Source organism: Geotrypetes seraphini, chromosome 3 (assembly GCF_902459505.1).
Source record: "Geotrypetes seraphini chromosome 3, aGeoSer1.1, whole genome shotgun sequence".
Lineage (NCBI taxonomy): Eukaryota > Metazoa > Chordata > Amphibia > Gymnophiona > Dermophiidae > Geotrypetes > Geotrypetes seraphini.
The window spans coordinates 358,217,612-358,238,337 of record NC_047086.1 but is presented as its reverse complement, the minus strand read 5'-3'; the positions used below and the strand labels follow the sequence as shown (position 1 = coordinate 358,238,337).

Below are 20,726 nucleotides of genomic sequence, written 5' to 3'. Positions count from 1 at the left end.
ACGCCTAACTCCCCTCTCCAGACCCCCCCAACAAAACCCCCCACCCTGGTGTCAGCATAGCTATTGCTAGCATTCTTAGTTGGCATTACTAATGTCAGCGAAGGCCTATGGGAAATTATATCAATCTGACTCTGGATGCAGAATTCTGTGCTCCTGCACAGAATTCACATACATTAATCATTCAGCCAGACTGGATTGTTTATCAAGAAGATAGGCTGCTTGAATGGGACAAAAAAGCCAGAGACTAATCCCATCTACCATGCCTGCAAGTTTCACACCCTCCTTATCAATTAAATTAACCATTGTTTCAAACAGTTTACAAATTCTAAACAGAAAGATATGAGAATCTTGGTGAGGATGAGAACCAGAAGGCCTTGAGCATGCGCAGATGCTCAAGGCTCAGCAGCAGACTGGTTGCAGGCCCTTTCTAACTCTGGTGGCACACGGCCGGTCAGTAGATGGGGAGGAGATGATCGTGAAGGGAGGGAGCAGCACCGGTGGCCTAGGGGGAAGCAATACTGTTGATTCCCGCGGTCGGGTCGGGAGGGGGCTTGCAAATCGAGTCAATGCTCGGTTTGCAAGTTAGTTTGCTCGAGTGTTTTGCTTGTCTTGCAAAACACTTGCAAACCGCATTACTCGTAAACCGAGGTTTGACTGTACTTTTATATTCTTGATCAGGATGTGTCTCAATCCTTTTATGATATCATAGCAGATGTGGCGCCTGTTGTCATGTGGAAGGATAAGTTTCGCTTGACTTGCTTATCTTAGCATACGTTTTCGCTTCACTTGCTGCTTTCAGCAGGTTATTTCCCATATACTGTGTAACAGCTGACCATTATAGTCAGAATCTTTTAAAATCATTTTTAGGCCTTTAATAAAAATGGTTCATTATATCAGGGGTTGGAGGCAGGGGTATTTCTTCCATTTCTTCACCTTTAGTTCTACCTAAAGGGCTTATTTTTTCACCTGTATCAGTACAAGGACTTACCTTTTCCCCTCCTCCTCTCACTAGGGCTGGATTGGCCCAGGCGCCTAAGACCCCTCCCGCCTTAGGATCCTGTAGGTTGGGCAGGGGAGGGGGGTCCGCCTCATCTAGACGGAGGTGGGCCTGCTGGCCGGATGGTGCGAGGACCCGTCCGGCCAACTTGCGGGTAAGCCCGAGGGGGGGTTCTGGGGTGGGGGTTTTTATTGGGGGGTCTGGGGAGGGGTGGTTGGGGTGTTTTGATGGGGGGGTCATGGGGGGTGTGTCCAGCAGGAGGGTTGGGTATCCTCCTGCCAGTGATCTTCGGGGGGCGGGGCCTACTACCAGGAAGGGTTGAGCACCTTCCTGCCAGCGATCATGGGTTCTGTAGGCAGGAGGGTTGGGCACCCTCCTGCTGTGATCATCAGGGGGGGATAGGGGAGACTGGCAGCCGTAGCCACTATACTAATCGTGGCAGGGAGATCCCTTGCCGCGATTAAGCGGCCGCATCTAAACAAACCCGATTCTGCAACATGGATGTCGGTTACAGAATCCGGTTTAGTTTGGGCGGGTTTTTTTTCCGATTCTGTATAGGACGCCCGGGATGGGCATCCTATACAGAATCCGGGCTGTAGTGCCTACTTGTTTGCTTTCCCATCCTTGAAGGGCTGTATCTACAAGAGATTCCTAGATAGAAAATTATCATTCCAAGCAGGCAAATGGAATAAATGTTTAACCAACTTTATCTGAAACACTCTTTCTTACCAAACTTTTAGGAAGTCAATCAAAACTTATCTCTTTGACAAATTTCTCTGACTCCATTTTTACCATGATGTACTTTTAAAACACTTCCAGGAAAAATTGATTAATCTTACCATGTTAATGTAATTTTGAAAGTTTTTTGTAATATCACTGCCTATATACAATCTTTTCCTCTGTAAACCTCTCTGAACTGTTTGTGGTATATAAAAATAAAGTTATTATTATTAGCCTTGAAAAGATCTCTGGGCCGATGAACTGTGGCAGTCTGGTGGAAGCTGTGTGAGGGCCGAAAAGTACTACCCTTCGAGGAGGATGGCGAGGCCTGCTGTCCAGGAGAGTCTTAGGACAGTTGAAAAGGTGACGGCGAAAACGAGAAGGATGCTAGGTTGAATAGGAAGAGGTATAGCCAGTAGGAAAAAGGAGGTATTGATGCCTCTGTATAAGACTTTGGTGAGACCTCATTTGGAATATTATTGTGCACAATTCTGGAGGCCGCACCTTCAAAAAGATATAACAAGGACGGAGTAGGTCCAGAGGAAGGCTACTAAAATGGTGTGTGGTCTTCATGATAAGGCGTATGGGGACAGACTTAAAGATCTCAATCTGTATACTTTGGAGGAAAGGCGGGAGAGGGGAGATATGATAGAGATGTTTAAATACCTACGTAATATAAATGTGCATGAGTCGAGTCTCTTTCATTTGAAAGGAAACTCTGCAATGAGAGGGCATAGGATGAAGCTAAGAGGTGATAAGCTCTAGAGTAATCTGAGGAAATACTTTTTTACAGAAAGGGTGGTAGATGCATAGAACAGTCTCCCAGAAGAGGTGGTGGAGACAGATACTGTGTCTGAAGTCAAGAAAGCCTGGGACAAGCCCGTGGAATCTCTTAGAGAAAGAAATAATAGTTACTGCGGATGGGCAGACTGAATGAGCCATTTGGCCTTTATCTGCTATCATGTTTCTATATTGGTTGAGAACCTCAGGAAGAAAATGCTGCTCAAAGGAAGCCAAACTCCTGGACGAACTGTTTAAGATAAAAGGTCATATAGAAATTATAACTGAGAACATGACTGGTAAGCATGGAGTTTTGATAGAGCAGCCTACCAAATTTATCCAGAGTTCAGTCTCATATTCAGGTGAAATACTAGCATATATTCTAGTGTTGATCCTTTCAGAGCAGATTCAACTAAAAGGGATTGATGTAGATAAGGTTTATCAAACCCTGGACATGCCTGGACCTTATAAAGATTGTCCAGTTTTCTAGGCACCACAGAGAGGTGCCTCCCTATTTTGGAATAAGGTATCCTTCATTAGATGATAAAACGGTAACCTTAAAGTCTTTTGGACATTGATGAAGAAAGAAGTACCACATCAATGCTCTAAATCGTAGCAGTAGTCAAGTAAATGAGAAACCAAAAAACGATTGATGCATCTGGCTTTCTAAGAGTCCAAGAGGAGCGCAAAGGCCCCAAAAATGAAAAGTAAGAAAAATCTCAAAAATGTAAAACCAGAGCTTAAAGAAAAGAAATTATTAAGAAAACAACAAGAGAAGATAATGGGAAGGCGCAAAAAAAAAAAGTAGGAAAAACCACGCATTTGGAGACACTTCAAAAATGAACTGGTTATCTGCAAGCCGATGTCAGGTGGGAAGGCACTCGCACATGCTTGTATGGGCTATCTCGAGATTTCTGAAGAGTTAAAGTCATCCATGGAGCCTGGACAAACGGTTTAAAAGTGATATTACACTTTTAGACCATCTGTACCAGGCTCCATTTGTGAGAATATGCTGCCTTCAAGTCTATACTAAAGTATAGACTTGAAGGACCGGGTCAGTAGAGTGGCAGTATAATTAAGGGGGTTAGTAGACTTAAAGGGGTGGGTCAATAGAGTGGGCAGACTTGATGGGCTATAGCCCTTATCTGCTGTCATCTTTCTATGTTTCTATGCTTGTCCTGGAATAAGCATTTGTCCTTCGAAGGGCAACCTCCTCAGTGTTGCTTAAGAGGCTGAATCTCCAGCCCAGTGACAAATCCAAAGTGTCCTGCGAGCAGCAACTGCAAAAGCCGAGACTTTTCTTACAACTCTCATGAGGTCATAACAAGGCATCAAAGAAGAGACAAGTTAATTTAATCATGTATTTTTTAATGAGTATAACTTATGGGCAGACTGGATGGACCATTCAGGTCTTTATCTGCCGTCATTTACTATGTTACTATGTTAAGGCGTCCGGGGCAGCTGTCTTCCTCTGATAATTGTACCTGGCAAATGAGACTGCTGATAATGGTACCTGGCAAATGAGACTGCTGCTGCTGCCCTAATACCCAAAGAAACTACCTCAAAAAGCTTCTTTAAGACCATGTCCACCCTGTGATCCTGAGAAACTTTTAAGCATCACTTCTTCACTAAGGAGTGCTGTGCACTTGGTGACCTGAGTGAGCCACTGCCAAGTCCATCTGTGGTTGTTCAAACGTCTGCTGAAATTCCAGTGCCATAGGATAAAGCTTAGACGTAGCCTTAGTCAGTTTAAAAGAACTCTCTGGAGTCTCCCACTGTTCTGTGACTAGGGAAGTGAGATCTGGATGCACAGGAAAAAAGGATGTCAGAGCATTAGAATGGCTCATGACTGTATACTGAGACGTGGAGGACTGACTTTCCAACTTCATTTCCTTCATGGCATCCAAAATAAAATAATGGACTGAGACCGACTTAAATAGCCAGCAAATGGAGGGGGGTCATCACCCGGATAAGGACTCCCCGAGGCCTCTTGCTTTACTGTTCTACTACTACTACTATTTACTACTCTTTATTATTTCTATGGCGCTGAAAAGGCGCTGTACATTTTAACATACAATAGATAGTCCCTGTTCAGAAGAGCTTACAATCTAATTTAGATAAGACATTACAGAGTTGAGGAGATTATGGTAGAGGAAATGATACAGTGGGTCTAGGTATCTGACAGCAGTGAGTGGGAGTTAAGAGTTGAAAGCCTTTAGCTTGGGCATAGTTGGGCCTTTAGCTTGGATTTGAACACAAATGGAATCAGTGTCATCCAGGATAGAAATTTCAAGTTTATTTAAAAGGAAAAAAACCAGCACAAGAGGCAGTGGGCCCTTTCGACGACCTAGGAAAGAAAGGGTACATCAAGGAAGACAAACAGATTGCAGATAGACAAAATTCATTCTTTGCGTCTGTCTTTACCAAAGAGAACACTGCAACAATACCTGAACCAGGGAGAGTATTCAAGGAAGAAATTGAGGAAAGCCTCACCACAGTGAATGTGGATTTGGACATGATATACTATCAGATCGATAAACTAAAAAGCGATAAATCCCCTGGACCAGATGGAATTCACCTGAGAGTGCTAAAGGAGCTTAAGGTAGAAATCGGAGAACTGTTACAATCCCTAGCCAACTTGTCAATTAGAACCGGACAATTACCAGACGACTGGAGGATAGCAAATGTCATCCCAATCTTCAAAAAGGGATCAAGGGGAGAACCAGGAAACTACAGACCTGTGAATCTTACGTCGGTTCCTGGGAAGATGGTTGAAGCACTAATCAAAGATAGCATAGTGCAGCACCTGGATAATCATGACCTGATGAGAGCTAGTCAACACGGTTTCAGGAAGGGGAAGTCATGTTTGACAAATTTGCTTCAATTTTTTGAGAAGGTGAACCAACATATTGATAGTGGAGAACCGGTGGATATGGTATACTTGGACTTCCAGAAAGCATTCGACAAGGTACCACACGCAAGGCTCATGAGGAAACTACAAAGACATGGAATAAATGGGGATATACTAAGATGGATAGGCAAATGGCTGGAGAACAGATTGCAGAGGGAGAGCATAAATGGGAAGTTCTCGGACTGGGAGAAGGTGACGAGCGGCGTGCCCCAGGGATCGGTTCTTGGGCCCATCTTGTTCAATATCTACATAAATGACCTAGAAGAGGAAACAACAAGTAACATAATCAAGTTTGCAGATGACACAAAACTATGTCGGGCAGTTGGGTCGCAAATAGACAGAGACGCACTTCAAAGAGATTTGAACAAACTGGAGAAATGGGCGGAAAAGTGGCAGATGAAATTTAATATAGAAAAATGCAAAGTGATGCACCTGGGCAGGCAAAACAAAGAACAAGAATATAAAATATTAGGTGTAACATTGAGCAAGAGCGAATAAGAAAGGGACCTGGGGGTACTGATAGACAGGACCCTGAAGCCGTCGGCTCAATGCGCAGCGGGGGCAAAGAAAGCAAACAGGATGTTGGGTATGATAAAGAAGGGCATCACGAGTAGATCAGCGGATGTCATAATGCCGCTTTATAGAGCAATGGTCAGACCACACTTGGAATACTGTGTCCAACACTGGTCTCCTACCTAAAGAAGGATATAACCCTACTAGAGAGGGTGCAGAGACGAGCCACAAAACTAATAGAAGGTATGAAGATTTTTGAGTTACGAAGAACGCCTCGAAAAACTGGGATTGTTTACCCTCCAGAAGAGAAAGCTGCGAGGGGATATGATAGAGACTTTTAAAATACTAAAAGGTTTCGACAAAATGGAGCAAGAATCTTTGTTATTCACATTGTCAACAGTGACTCGAACAAGAGGTCATGGACTAAAACTTAAGGGAGGCAGACTCAGGACTAATATCCGGAAGTTCTGCTTCACACAGCGAGTGGTGGACGCCTGCAATGCTCTCCCGGAGGAGGTTGTGACAGAGACCACCATTCTGGGATTCAAGGGCAAGTTGGATGCATATCTTCATGCAAATCACATTGAGGGACACGGGTGAACAAGGTGTTCAGTAGAGAACATCTAGCTTGGCCTCCGCGTGTGCGGGTCGCTGGACTAGATGGACCTAGGGTCTGATCCGGTGAAGGCATTTCTTATGTTCTTATTTAAAAATTTGATTCAATCGCAATATCATATTTCAAAGTGATTTACAAGTATAAAATCAGGGTATCAATAAAACATAGTGTAAATTAGACTTTGACAATACACAACAGTCAGGTTGAATTACAATATATTAAAGAAAAGGAAAAACATGTAAGGTTAGAACATTAGAGTAGGGAATTGTTACCCATTAATTTTCTTTTATAAGATTAGTAGATCTCTGATGAAAGGCGAGTACAAAGAATCTGAAAAAACGAATTTTAGGCAAGAAGTTCCATAAGGATAGTGGATGTAACAAAAAGTTCTATTTCTTGTAGATGTCAATCTCACTGTTTTCAAAGATGAAATCTAAACAAGCTGCACTGTGAAGAATGCAAAGGTCAAAAATGCTCCTGCTTAATAGCTTGGAGAAAAAGATATTGTACATTTGTTCTCCCCACAGGGATTTTTAACCACTTGCCTCATTTTTCTTGGTCAGACCAAGATTGCCAATAATCTACCTGTCCAATGGCCCTATTTATGTAGCTTATATTAAAAAAGGATATCAGAGGCTACCCATTGAGATAGCAATTAATCAATCTGTACCCAATCTTCATGAATTCCTCTCGATCCTGCTTTGTAAGTGGAGATTGATGTCTACGTTGCAATGTAGCTAATTGACCGACTACTACTACTGATTTCTATAGCTCTACTAGATGTTCGCAGTTCTGTAAACATTATATGCAGGTATGTTCTCCGATCTTAGTGGGCTCACTATCTAAGATGTCTTTTGTACCTGGGGCATGGAGGGTTAAGTGTCTTGGCCAGGATCATAAAGAGATGCAAGGGGAATCAAATTCAGTTCTCCAGGATCCTAGCTCACTGCACTAACTATTAAGCTACTCCTGCACTCATTGAGGCTCAGTGTTTTAGAGCAGTGGTTCCCAACCCTGTCCTGGAGGACCATCAGTCAGTCGGATTTTTGGGATAGCCCTAATGAATATGAATGAGAGAGATTTGCATATAATGGAGGAGACAGGCATGCAAATATGCTCCATGCATATTCATTAGGGCTGTCCTGAAAACCTGAATGGCTGGTGGTCCTCCAGGACAGGGTTGGGAACCACTGTTTTAGAGCTCTTTGATCCATACAATCGCATGTGCAAACTGGAACTTTTTGGATTCTGATACAGGCATTATTTGCCAAAACACAGCTCCTGTTGAGTTCTTTTGAGCTAATATGCTACGGTATATTAAAAAAGAGCTAAGAAAAAGGCAGTGAATTTCTTATTCTGATGGTTAAACTTCTGCTTCCTACCCTTTTGCAGACCAGTCAATTTAATTAGGAACTTAACTACAGTATGATCAGACAGCACCGTGAGATAAACATAAGGACAAGACTGTTAGAAACAGCGGCCAATCCAAATCACAAGTACCTGCAGAAACACAAATAGTAGCAATATCCCCATGTCTGTCTCAATAACAGACCATGGACTTTTCTTCCAGGAACTTGTCCAAACCTTTTATAAATCCAGCTATGCTAACTGCTGTTACAACATCTTCTGGCAACGAGTTCCAGAGCAAAGCTATTCATTCAGTGAATAAATATATCCTACTATTTGTTTTAAAGGTATTTCCATGTAACTTCATTGAGTGTTCCCTAGTCTTCATAATTTTTGAAAAAGTAAAAAATTGATTCACTTCTATACCACTCAGAACTTTGTAAACCTCAATCATTTCCCCCCTCAGCCGTCTCTCTTCCAAGCATAAAAGCCCTAACCTCTTTAGCATTTCCTCATATGAGAGGAGTTCCATTCCCTTTATTATTTTGGTGGCTCTTCTTTTTCTAATTCCACTATATCTTTTTTGAAAAACGGCAACCAGAATTGAACGCAATATTCAAGGTGAAGTTTTACTTTGGAGCAATATAGATGCATTATAATATTCTCAATTTTATTTACCAACCCTTTCTAATAATTCATAGCATCCTGTTGCTTTTTTTGGCCACCACCACACACTGGACAGAAGAATTCAGCATATTATCTACAATGACAGCTAGATCTTTTTCATAGGTGCTGACTCCTAACATCCAGTAACTATAATTTGGATTATTATTCCCAATGTGCATCACTTTGCATTTGTCCACATTAAAGTTCATCTGCTATGCCCAGTTCTCCAATTTCCTAAGATCTTCTTGCAATTTTTCACATTCCGCATGTGTTTTAACAACTTTGAATAGTTTCATGTCATCTGCACAAATTTAATCACCTCACTCGTTGTACCGATTTCCAGATCATTCATAGATATGTTAAACACCACCAGTCTCAGTACAGATCCCTATGGAACTCTACTATTCACCCTCCTTGAGAAAAATAGACATTTAACCCTACCCTCTGTTTTCTGTCTTTGCATATGAGTTAATATATGTAGTCCATTTCGGTAGGGTGCAGCTTATGTCATGAATCTACCCACTTTCCCTGATGTCCAGCCAATAGGGATTCCATAGGTTTAGAATTCATTGGAGGATTCATAGTTATATTAAAGTCCCTGCCTATAATGGGTTGATAATCTCCATACTGCCCCATGTCAGCTATAAGATGAGAGAAAAATTTATAGTCCTAGACATTGGGGACTTACAAGCCACAAAATAGTCATTTTTTACCCATAAGTTCCCCACTGCTATCACCATCCAACCCTGTGGGTTTCAAATAATCTTATGGGGACTCCAATTTAAAAACCTCCTGAGCAAAATCTTTATCCCCCCTGCCGATTGTTAAATGCTAACACAATAATCTCTTCCACCCAATCTTTATGCAAGGTTAATGCTCAATCTCTGACAGATGCGTCTCTTGTAGAAGGCCTACATCAGCCCTCTACCGTTTCAAGCAGCTGAGCACCTTGGTGGATTTTTTAGGTGAATGGATATCATCAGTGTTCAGAAAGATTACCTTTCAAAATCCTCATGAAAAATAGTTGGGTGTGGGGTCAAAGCCCACTATCATCTTCCACTCCCAAAAAATATCAATAAAAAGTGCCCCACACCATTGGCTCTAGAAATTCACCAGCCCTTGTAAAGCCCACAGCCAATCAGCATGAAGCAAACATTTCTTTCCACTATATTCACATAACTGTCAACTGTCCCAAAACCCCATACACACACATACTCCCCTCCAATTCTACCCCCATCCCACATTTCCTTCCCACAACCAATGAAAATTCCCACATCATCCCCAGTTTTCATTAGTAAAAGAACCTTACAGTGGCTTGTTCCTGATCTAAAGTAACACCAAGATGAACCAACAAGTATATCATCAAAAGTGTTCTACCTTAAAATGGTGCCATCCCATCTGAATGGGATACCGACACTGAAATAGCCACAATTTGCAGCTCAGCCTTTTAGTTCAAAGGCTAAGGAGTATTCTGAAAAAAATCACACACTCCAGCTAACACCACCAACAGCCACTGTTATAATGAAATGCAGACAAATAATAAAAACCTGCCTTTAAAAGAATACAGTATCCACAAGCAGTGATTTTCATTATCAGTCAACAGGCAGTCAATAATGCGACTCAGGATCAGTGTTCAACATCCCAGGTCAATACAAAATGTCCACAGGTACAAGCAAGATGATCTCATTCCAGCTCAACTTCAACATTCAGTCACTGGTGCATCCCTGAAAGGCCCCTTGCCCAGCGATCATACAAATTCATTTGTAGAACACTAACTCTCACTGGATACTGAACTGCAAATCTGATAACTTGATTCCCCACTTAAGAGCAATATGGTGCCACAGTTTGGCAGCATGCCACTACCTTGGCAGAAAAATCCTCAAACAAAAGGACCTTGTGGCCTTGAATATCTAAATGTATTGCTGCTTAATATACATACAGAATAGCCATTTTATCTATAACATTCAAAAACTTAGCTATGACTGCAAGGGGCTTACTGTTCTCAAGGGGCTGCGGCCCTATACGATGCACCTATTCCTCCACAAATTTGCTCTGCCCTTCTAGGCTCAAACCTCCATGAATCTCCAATTCACAAATTATAAGCAAGTCTTATATTGGGATCACTCTCAGGTAGCTTCTATTATCCTTGACCTTCTACAAGTTTTGCATTCAGCTTTTTGAGATGATCAAGCTTGAAGATTACTAGACACCACTTCTTGTGCAGCTGTATGGTGCTTCGTTTCACTGATGCAAGCTACCTGTGTTGCAAAAGGTTCTTTCATCTCATGGAGCGTGGACTGCAGTTGCAACATTTATCTTTGAGTATCACTGTCACACATTGTGCTAGTTGCCAGGCAATCTCCTCAGATATGATAAGCATAGGTTGTTCCTTGTCTGAAGCTATCTTGAAATCAGCTGCCTTCACTTTTTCATTGATAACCTTGTGTAATCTGCCAGACATCACACGCCAATATGTATGCAGTTAATATCAAGGACCAAGAAGCTGAATTAAGTGTAACTAAATTTAGAGAGCGATGGATAGGCGCTCACACATTCTGAGTCTGCTCACATTCCAATCATCATGTGACTCTGCATGTGTAAATCTGAACATAAGAATTTATAGTCTACTAGGGTCATTTCAAAAACATTAAAAAAAAAAAAATGAAATCACATAGGTACCTATGGTAAAATTTATTCTTACCTGTTAATTTCCTTTCCTTGAATTCTGTTAGACCTATTCAGCCCTAAGTGATAAAGGCAGAGGACTTGAAGATTCCAAATGATATCATTGATATAAGGAGTGGTACAGCCAAAACATTCCAGTTTGTTACTGCCAAAGACACTCAAAGCTACCAAAATAATTAGGGTAAAACAAGAGAACCAAAAAAGCCAAACCTGGTCCTGAATGTAGGTCCCTTACAGATACCTCTGCAGAACTGACTATATACAGACAAGTGGCAGTCCTAGGACTTAAGAACCTACTGAATCTGTCAGTCTTCTAGGCAGGTCTTGAACTGGTCTAGCAAGACTTAAGAAAATTAACATTCCTTTTCAATAATGAATTCCATACACCTGAGTCATTGTTGCCCTGTGTGCCGAAACCTGCAAACTCACTTCAGATGCATTCTTTACCCCCCTTTCCTTTCTTACTGACTGCTGTTTTATTTGTACTGTCAAACATTGTAGTTCATTTTCTCTCCACCCTCTCTCTTTATTTCTTCTTTCTTTCTATTTTTTTCTTCCCGTCTAAACTTATTTTTTATTTTTGTATTGTAAGCCGCTGATGGACAGGATAACAAGTATTAAATAAACCACTCCAGACTTCCATCCCACAAGGCAGGAAGAATACACACCATCTTCCAAAACTGACCTACCAAAGCCATTGTACTGGCTAGCCCAACATCAAGCTTATATCATAGCTCTGCAAACATCTTTTGGGTCTATAGCCTCACTTCAGCCAAGGACATAGCCTGCAACTTTGTGAAGTGGGACAATGGCCCTGATGAATCTCTTTCCTCTGAAAAATGTAAGCTGACTTAACTGCCAACTTAGGCCAGTATGCAGTCAAAGACTATGAGGCTGCATGACCCTTATGAGTACCTTGAAAGAGAACAAAAAGATGATCCAACATCCAAACAAGATTAGTAACATCAAGTAATAGAAACATAGAAACATGATGGCAAATATAGGCCAATGGCCTATCTAGTCTGCCCATCCGCAGAAGCAACCCAACATCCAGCTTATGGAGTATATGCGACTTGTCTCGACCCCCAAGGATCTCCAAAAAGTGGGGAGAAAAACTGATTTAAATGAAATGAAGAAGCCACTGTAGCCAGAAAGGAGTAAACAGAATACAATGAAACATCAACAGAGGTAAAACACAATTAAGAATCCTTACAAAAAAATCACCTGCAGTTCCAAGATCTTTCTCACCAAAACAATGGTCATAAGAAAAACTATTTAACAGTGAGATCCTTCATGGAGGCCTACTAAAGGGTTCAGAGTGGTTGACAATTGGAATGAGCTTCCAGTGCAGGTGATGAGGCCAGCAGCATGTCAGATTTTAAAAACAAATGGGATGCCCAGGTCGGATCTCTAGGAGGATAGAGTTAAAGGGATATCTCAAAAGGTAGTTAGGAGGGAGGGTCAATAGAGTAGGCAGACTCGATGGGCTTGGCTCTTTTCTGACATCACTTTTCTATGTTTCTATGTTTCTAAAGGGGGGCCGGAAAGAGCTGATATCATCAGATACAATTAGAGCACTATCACCCAAAGCAGGAGGCAAATCAACTTATCCACCTGCAAAAAAACATCCAGCAGGGCTACAATACATGACTTACAAACTTTGTCCCTGAAGCAGGTATGTAAAGCCACTTGGACCTTGAGCTAATTAAGCAAACAAACTCAATCCAGCATGCCTTATAATGATGACAAAATGATCATAATATCTGTCTGCTAGGGGGATAGCCCCCAGACAAAGGACCAGGCCTCAAAGACCCTCCAGACCTTGATGTAGGCCATATATGTAAAGAATTTCCTTACTTTTAGCAGCAAAGAAATGGCTGAGTGAGAAAATCCCTTGCTTCTCAGGTGCTGCTTTTCAAGGGCCAGGCTGTGGTCAGAAGGGATCCAGGATCTTCCATCATCAGGGCCAGACCTTGGAAAAGAAGCCCTGACCCACTCGACAAGTGTAGCGGAGGACCCACTATGGGTCAAATCAAATTCACGTACCAAGGGCAATTAGATCAATCTGGTACAATCAAAATGACCAAAAATTGGGGCCCCATGACCAGTAACTCACTGAACCTATAAGAGGCCATGAAAGAAAAAAAAAAAAATGCAAGAATTGAATTAAGGCCAGGGCTGCAGCTCCATATACCCAGACTCTTTCCTCCAGCTGAAGAATGGAAGGCATCTGAAATGTCATCAGGTCAAACACTGGAAATCCCCAGCACTCTAACAGTAGGCATAAGAATGTTTGACAGAACACTCACACTCCCCTACCCCCCATGTCCAGCAACCTTTGGTTGAGAAAGCTGACCTACACATTGTTCATTCCAACTACATGGACTGCCAGGAGTGACAGTAAGAGCAACTTCACCAATGCACACAGCTTTCTAATCTCCAAAGGCACATCCGCACTACTAGTATCTGCACTGATTGATCCTTTACTTTGTAAAACTGCTTTGACATTTGAAAAGGCGCTATATCAAGCTTTTAACAAACCTGAAACAAGGCCAAAAGAATATCTCTTGCCTACAGGAGATTTATGAACCCCTTGATCTCCTGGGTCAATCAACACCTCTAAGCTACCCTGTCCAAACAGTAGGCACCTTAGCCTCTGAAGTTCACATCTGTGGTTACCACAATCCAGTCTGGTGTTTCCCAAAGGAACCCTCCATCTGCCCCTGAAAGAGGTGGCATAGGACTAACTCCAAATCACCACCAACAGAGGAAGCTGAATTTTGAATGGCATAGACCGCTGAGACATGGAACAGCCTCCAGGATCACAATCATAGACCCAGGCAATTACAGATAATTCCAAGATATTGGAGCTAGGAACACACTGAAGGCATCGAGCTGGAACTGAACTTGCTCATTTGAGGCTATGGAAGGACAACTGACTCAAAATCATAGATCCTCGAGGACCTCAGCTGGTTCTGACTCTTGGCAAAATTTACCACCAAGTCAAGGTTCTGCAGAAAGGACACTACCCTAAGCCATCACCCTCTGGGCTTCTTGCTCTGAATTAGCCTAAATCAGTCAATCAGAGATAAAGATCAGCCAATCAGAAATAATAATGTTTTTCAGTGCTCTGGAAGCTTCGTACCATCAAGAAATATTTTGATGAAGTCTCCTTTCGGTTGTTGGTGCAATCTTCTATTTTGAGTATACTGGACTACTGTAATATTATATATGTAGGGTCTTATTTGAAAATACTTAAGAGATTAAGGGTAGTCCAGAACACTGCTGTATGCCTCATTTTTGGCTTTAAAAAAAATGGGAGCATATCACTCCCTTCTATCACAAACTGCACTGGCTACTGCTGGAGTCCAGAATATTGTTCAAATTTTCTTGCATTTGTTACAAAATAGCATTTGGTCTGGCACCAGGTTATCTCCTTTCTCATTTTTCCTGAAGTCATTGTAACAAAAATACACTGACAGTGCAGTTGTTTACTTATCCTTCTATAAAATCTTGCCGTTACAAGAGGTTCCTCGAGAAAACTTTCTCTTTTCAAGCCGCTAAAATGGATACATGGCTCGGAAAAATGATGTTAGAAGCTTCTTCTTACTTAGACTTCAGGAAATTACTAAAGACTCAATTATTTAATAGGCCAACACTATAATGATCTTACTTTTTCTCTTACTTTAACCATGTTTCCATTTGATTTTCATGCTTCTTATTTGCATGGTTTGCCCTTTTATCTTATTGAATTTTATTGTAATGTTTGTACTTTTATTCCGATCAATTTTATTGAAATGTATGCATTGCTTTTTATTGAATTTTATTGTGATTTTCATTGAAAATGTATGTATGTATTGCTCTTTCTCATGCTGTGAGCCGCTTAGAACCTCCCCGGTATGGCGGCATATAAATAAAATTATTATTATTATCCCTTCCCTGTGAAGAACTGCCACAGGCATGGCCATTACTTTGGTAAAGGTCTGAGAGGCTGTGTTCAGGCCAAACTGAAAGTGCTCCCTGAGAGCATAAAACCAAAGAAAACATTTAAGAATATCTGAAAGACTGAAAGAGACCAAAAACTTCCCAGAATATACTGCTGTACCAAACATCTCCATTGTGAGACCCTCAAAGTACCACCAACTTCCTTGAGATCAAGAACTGACCAAAACATCCCCTCCCCCTTCTTGGGCACCATAAAGGCATCTGTGAATGAGTTCTGCAAATTCTATAGCCCAGCTGAACCATCTCCAAAATGGAATGGTCAGAGGTAATGAGGGCCAACTAATGGTAAAACAAGTGAAGCCTGTTTCTAACTGATTCTACCAGGGAGAGGATTCAATTAATCTCACTATGGCTCTTTTGCCCCTTGAGTAGGGCTGTTGACAGAGAAGGAGCTTGAACTTCCAAGCCTTCTTTCTCTTGAAAGGGCTGATCTTTCTGCAAACCCATCAAGGCACAAAAGGAAGGTGACTTACTGGAACAGCAACAACCCAACTCTCTAGGCTGAACCCTCTCAGTGGATGCACTAGAGGATCATGTCCTGTGATCCAGGAATTGCTGAGCCCTGGATAACCCTAGATCCTTAACAATGTTCTCCAGATCTTCACTAAAGAGAAGACACCTGGGGAAGGGAAGTTGCTAATGTGTATCATAAAGGTAGCATCAGCTGACCAATTTCTAAGCCACAGACATCTATAAGATACTAGACCCAAGGCCAACAAGTGCAAGCAGATTCAAATGAACTCATAGAAGACATCCACCATGAAAGTCATCCCAGTTCTGGAAACTCCATTTCCAACGACAGGGGAAATCACTGAACCACCCGACAGGTAACTACCAAAGACTAATCCAGAACCACCAAAACTAGGATCATGAAGAGCTGCTTAAGAAGTAATCTTATGGTCATGGGCTTCCTAAAGTAGTCTTCTTGAATAGCCCTAACATGTCTTCTGGAAACCCCCCCCCCCACACACACACACCCAATAACACCAAATCCAGCAGAGGCAGATGCTATCCAGTTGATCATGCCAATGAGGAAAGCCTACCCACCTCAGATCTCGTATCCAAAACATGGTCCAGTGACATGATGACTTCCATTCCTTCCAAAATTACCTCAGTCATGGAGGAAATGGAAACCTCAAGATTGAGGTCTGGTAATTTCTTCATGCAATAAGATACTCTCCCTGTTGCATGGGGTAAAAAGAATCAGCAGCTGTGCTAGGACTCGCAAATCACACAAAGCCAACTAGCATCAAATAAGTCCTGGCTGTGCATAGCTACATTGTAAAATCTCACATCTCTAGCTCATTTGTATGTTACAGAATAGGGTGCCAAAGATGGCTCTGTATAACAGTGTATCTGCGCATACCTTTGAGATCTTCTAACCAAAGGCCAGGCCAGGTGGAAGATGAAATAGGGTGACTTTTATAGCAAAAAAGATCTTCTTTACAATGACAAAAAAACCCATAAAAATTAAAAACTACAAAATAGAGATATTTGCACCCAAAACATGACAAAAATTTGCATTAGAAAGTGCCATCACATCTTTATGTTGTTATATCTTTGAATCCAGTTGGTTGCAAAACCTCCTAGTGCAAATTCCAGATATATGGCATGGGCCATGACCACTGGTCCAGTTATGGCCTGAATTAAAGTATAGGTCAGGAGCAATGAGGAATTAAAGTAGGCCTTCAATTTCTTATTGTAACATTTTTAACATAGTTTGCTAGACCATAAATAGGGAGACAAGTTCGGATCCAAACTTTGCACAGGAATTTAGTATCAAGGGTTGTACTAATCCAAAAATTTTGACAGGTTTTGTTGGGCTGCAGCACCTGTTATGAAGAGCATGGCACTCTGCAAGTGACTTCCATTCAGCTGCCTGTAAGTCTCAAATCAATAGAGATCTAGCCAAAAAATGGTTTTGTCTGAGACCCTAAGGAACATCAACATAAAATTTTGTTCAATTTGGAGGAGATCAAGTGTGAACATCAGGTCCACTTGATATGGAATAACTCTAAATAAAGTTTTCAAAGGTGACAGTACAAAGAACTGAAAAGAAATCTTGGTGAACTTGGAAGATGTACTGACGCAAATCAATAAATTAGAGTAGTAAATCACCTTGACCAAATGGTATACACCCCAGGTATGTACTGAAAGAACTCAAACATGAAACTGGTGATCTGTAATTTGGCGTAACCGAGGCAATGACCGAACGCACAATTTCCATGCAGAAGCCGGGAATCTTGAGGGCTGTGTAGACTGAATTTAAATCCAGAACCAGTCTTCTGAGTCTCTTTTGAGCACGATAAAGTATATGGAGTGTATCTGCCTAAGCCCCATTCTCCTTCCAGTACGGGCTCTATGAATCCTAGAGTAATGAGCCTCTGAACCATTGCCCACACCTTGGCAGCTTTTTCCAGCTTCCCTGCCATAGAAGTGAGAAAGAAGACTGGGAGAAGGCTGTAGAATTCTAGCTTCTACCCCTCCCAAATGATTTCCATCACCCACTGATCTAAAGAGATCTGTGTCCAAGGCTGCCAGTACTTTGTCAGCCAGCCTCCCACTCTCAGTGGAATGGCTGCTCTTCTGACGTCATTGCTGTTTCTTTGAAGCCGCAGAAGAATGAGATACAGAGCCTTGGGGACACTTAGTGCTGCTGAACCTTTGTCTATGGCCCTGGAATGATCCACCACACTAGCCATTAGATTGTCCAGGCACTTGCCAAAGAGCAACTGTCCCTGAAAGGGGAGTTTGCTCAGGGTCGCCTTGGAGGCTGAGTCTCATACCTAATCCAGAGCATTCTGTGGGTGGAGAAGGCATAAGCCAAGACCTTGCTTATAACCCTGAAAAGGTCACAGAGAGCATCCACAACATAGTCAACCCCCTCCAAGAGAAACAGGGGGTTAGGGCTGTTGTCTGAATCCAAAGTTCAGCTTAGACAAGAGTAGCATGCCCAGCCAATATAAGATGCCAAAGCTTCTGCCTTCAGTCCCAGTGCAGCAGACTCAAATTGTCTTTTAAGGACAAAATCTACTCTGCTGTCCTATGCACACTTAAGGACTATACTCCCTTCACTAGGGAGAGAAGTTCACTTTGTAACCTGTGCCACCAGTGAATCCACTTTACATATAGCAAATCACTTCTAAAACTCAGCTTCCATTGGATAAAGTTTAGTCATGGATTTAGTTAATCCTAAGGTCCATGGGGAATGCTCCAGTGATCTGTTAACATGTTAGTAATCTCTGGATGTGAGGGAAGGAAGGCATTCTGTGCTTTGATGCTGTTCATGAGCAAGCACTGAGCCATGGAGGCATGATGCAGTTCCAACTTTAGTTCCTGAAGTGCCTCCAAAATCAAACCTTGCAGGCCACAGGGTTGGAATAACCTTCACACTCTCAGATCCTCTCCGATGGACTTTGAACCTTCGTCCTTTGAGTCCAAGAGAGCTTGGGTCCCCAAGAAATCAACATGGCTCCTTGGGGTGGACCCTGCACATTTAATTAAAAATCCTGGCGCTACCTCTGCTGAGGCCCCCAAAGCTTTTAAAACCTAAAAAAGATTCATACATCATGTGTATGAATTTGGGAGCAAACCACTGCCCAGGTTGCCCAGAGGGTCCTGGCAGGGTCTTCCAAGGTGGCTTCTGGTATTTGTCCATCGGTATACGGCTACGCTTCAAAAATGCTCTAACTGATCACTTAAGCCACCAGAAGAGGAGGCAAAGCCCCAAACTCCTGCACCCCCTCCAATGCATTGTGCAGCACATGGAACAACGACCTTCATATAGGCATCCACCGCAAATCTGACATGAATCCAAAGTATCACCACCTAAGGAGTCCATTTATAATGTTTTCTGTCAAAATTAGGGGGCGAGGTTGCTCCCAAGGTTACAAACCCTGAGATTTGAGAACTACTGATGCAGACTGGCCACACAGGAATCATGCAAAGCACATGCCTGTGTACTACAGACCTCAGTCCTGAGAGTCTGCATCTTCTTGCAGCCAGAGATGTTCTGGGGTGACTGTGATCTTCTGCAGCACCGAAAGTCTCTGAACAGATAATGAACCTCCTCCCTCCAAAAAAAAAAGATTAAACTTGAGCACAAAAGACAGGCTCCCTACTCCTCGCTTGTAGGTGGTAGGAGCTCATCCCAGAATGATGGGGGCATGAAAACAATCAGTGGGTTCTCTACAACCCTCGCAACTACCGGGGGTTAAAACCCAATGGTCAAGACTACCAGTCCTGTTGCACAAGAATGACAATTTTAAAAAAGGGTTCCGGAGTGATCTGGGAAATTATAGACCAGTAAGTCTGATGTCAGTGCTGTTGTGGATCAGGAACTGGTTAATGGAAAAGAAAACATAGGGTAGTGTTAAATGACCAGTCCTGTCAGTGGAGCAGAGTGAATAGTGACGTGCCCAAAGGATCTGTACTTATGACATTTATAAATGAGGTAGACATGATAACAAGTGAGGCAATTAAATTTGCAGTTAATAAAAAACTATTCAAAGTTATTAAAAGCAAATGCAAGTGAACTGTGAAAAATTGCAGAAGACCTTAGGAAACTGGAAAAATGGGCATCCAAATGGAAGATGAAATTTAAATGTGGGCAAATGTAAAGTGATGCACATTGGGAAAAATAAGCCAAATCATAGTTACCTGATGTTAGGTTCAACCTTAGGAGTCAGCACCCATGAAATAGATCTAGGGTCATCACGGATAATACGTTGAAATCTTCCACCCAGTATGCAGCAGCCAAAAAAGGAAACAGAACCCTAGGATTATGAAAAGGGATAGAAAACCAGACAAAGAATTCTATAATGCCTCTGTATTGCTTCATGGTATAACCTCACCTTGAGTACTGTGTGCAATTCAGGTTGCTGCATTTCAAAAAAGATATAGAGGAATTAGAAAAAATTCAAAGATGGGTAACCAAGATGATTAAAGGGGATGGAACTCTTCTCATATGAATAAAGGGTAAAGAGGCTCTTCAGCTTGGAAAAGACAAGGCTGAGGGGAATATGATAGAAACCTACAAAATCCTGAGTTGTGTGCAAGGGGTAAACGTGAATCAAATGTTTATTCATTTAAAAAGTATTAAGATTAGGGGACACTCAATGAAGTTACATGGTAGTAGTTTTAAAATGAACAGGAGGAAATATTTTTTCACTCAAGCTCTGGAATGTGTTAACTGAGGATGTGGTAACAGCGGTTAACATATCTGGGTTTAAAAAAGATGTGGACAAGTTTCTGGAGGAAAAGTTCATAAGTCTGCTGTCCCTGGAATTGGTAGCACTGAATCTTGCTATTATTTGGTATTCTTTCAAATACTTGTGCCCTGGATTGGTCTCAGCTGGAAGCAGGATATGGACTGTTCTTACTATCTTAATGTTTTTTGAACCAATGGGAAGGAGTCAGATATTTTTCCCTTTTATCATGCTACTGCTCAGAATGTGATGTAAAAAAAAAAAGGGGGGGTAATTAAA

At 41.9% G+C, this 20,726-nt stretch overlaps 1 protein-coding gene across 13 annotated transcripts in view; it reads right to left on the bottom strand.

Annotated features, from left to right (window-relative positions):
- MARK1 (microtubule affinity regulating kinase 1) overlaps positions 1 to 20,726 on the bottom strand; it is a 229,325-nt gene that overhangs the window by 114,152 nt on the left and 94,447 nt on the right. For 2 of the 13 annotated variants that reach the window (XM_033936879.1, XM_033936880.1), the window contains one exon: positions 19,900 to 20,015. The exons of the other annotated variants lie outside the window; for them this stretch is intronic. The gene's annotated coding sequence lies outside the window, so the exon portion shown is untranslated. The remainder of the gene's footprint in view (positions 1 to 19,899; positions 20,016 to 20,726) is intronic. 13 annotated transcript variants of the gene reach the window in all.